Below are 1,508 nucleotides of genomic sequence, written 5' to 3'. Positions count from 1 at the left end.
GAGGAGGAGAGCACTGGCTAGAGAGGAGAAAGACGACAGGGAGAAAGGCTGAGGCATCGAAAGAAGTATGAAGGAAGAAAGGAAGAAAGAAAGTAAGGAAAAATATGTAAATAAAAATGAACAAGTCTTTAGCAAACCAATCAATAGACTGTAGGTAGGTAGAAAGTAAGTGCTTACAGTAAAAGAGAATGTTTAATTATTGGAATGGAGAATCTTGCAAGCAGTTTTTAAATTCCATTTCTCTTTTTTTTAAATCAAATTTAACGTGTTTCAATATCATTTACATTTGCAATTGAAGTGGAGGGGGATTTAGAATATGTACAAAATATGAAACATTAGAAATCTGATTTTGAAATATCTGCAAACATATGAGGAAGAGAGAGGAAGAACGTTCAAAAAGTGAGCTTGTGCACATGTTTTGGTGTGAAACAGAGCAAAAGAAAGAAAGGCAGAGAGACAGAAAGAGGGAAAGAGAGACACAGAGAACGTGAGGGAGCTAAAGAGTTAAAATGAGGATAGAGAAAGCTTAAACTATACGCAAAAGAATACCAACCCTAACCTGCAACAACTGTAAAAGAAAGAATCGTGACTAACAAAAAAAAGCGAGCAAATTTGTCTGCTGTCCTAGACATGTTTTGTTTCACCTCACCCATTTCCTTTCTTATAGCGCAGGAGACAGGAATGCCAGAGTGAGGAGGGGAGTAGAGGTGTGAGCAGGGCGTATGCCTCTGTCCTCCCCTTGCTATCTGCGTGTGTGACGATAGCCCGCCAGTCGGTGCCTGGATCCTTGGATCGCAGCCTGCCTGCCTGCCTGCCTGCCTGCCTGTGTGGACCCTGAGGTGGGGCGTGTGTACTCCTCTCTCCTACTCCCTTGCTCCTTGCTCCTGCTCCAAGCACGGAGGTGATGGAAAAACCAGATAACTGTTGTCAAATAAAAAGTGAAGAGAGAGGAGAAGGATAGAAGAGGAGGAGAGGGGCGTGGAGGAGTGGAGGAGGGCAAGGAGGGGAGCAAACAATGCTCCCTGCCTATTTGTTTCGCCAACCCTTGCACCCCACCTTTTTATGTAATTTTTCCCTCATTCTCTCTTTTTTCCCTTTTTTTTGAAAAGGCGTTTGTTCTTTGATAAGGCCCCCGGAAGCGCTTCTAGCGACACGCTGGTGGGAACCTATGGAAAAGAATACACTTTCTATCAATTGTGTTGTTCTTATCCCCTCCGGAGAGGCATGCAGGGTGGTGTGGGAATGGTGTGTGTGTGTGTGTGTGTGTGTGTGTGTGTGTGTGTGTGTGTGTGTGTGTGTGTGTGTGTGTGTGTGTGTGTGTGTGTGTGTGTGTGTGTGTGTGTGTGTGTGTAGTCAGTGTGCTGCTGCCTGGCGATAGCATTCACCAGGGCCAAGCAACGGACGGGGGAACAGTGCGCATTCAGTGCCCCAGCATCCACGGGCTCCAACACCGGGCCATTGTGCACACGGATGGACAATGTACACTATATTTGGTCTGGCCACAAAGA

General features: G+C 45.8%; 1 long non-coding RNA gene across 1 annotated transcript in view; it reads right to left on the bottom strand.

Annotated features, from left to right (window-relative positions):
- Positions 1–821: 821 nt before the first annotated feature.
- Positions 822–1,508, bottom strand: part of LOC134438559 (uncharacterized) — a 23,689-nt gene continuing 23,002 nt past the window's right edge. Inside the window, exon 3 of the long non-coding RNA XR_010032623.1 lies at positions 822–884. This is a non-coding gene — a long non-coding RNA (uncharacterized LOC134438559). The remainder of the gene's footprint in view (positions 885–1,508) is intronic.

Source organism: Engraulis encrasicolus, chromosome 22 (assembly GCF_034702125.1).
Source record: "Engraulis encrasicolus isolate BLACKSEA-1 chromosome 22, IST_EnEncr_1.0, whole genome shotgun sequence".
Taxonomy (NCBI): Eukaryota; Metazoa; Chordata; class Actinopteri; order Clupeiformes; family Engraulidae; genus Engraulis; species Engraulis encrasicolus.
The sequence above is the reverse complement of the archived record's forward strand: the minus strand, read 5'-3'. Positions and strand labels throughout refer to the sequence as shown.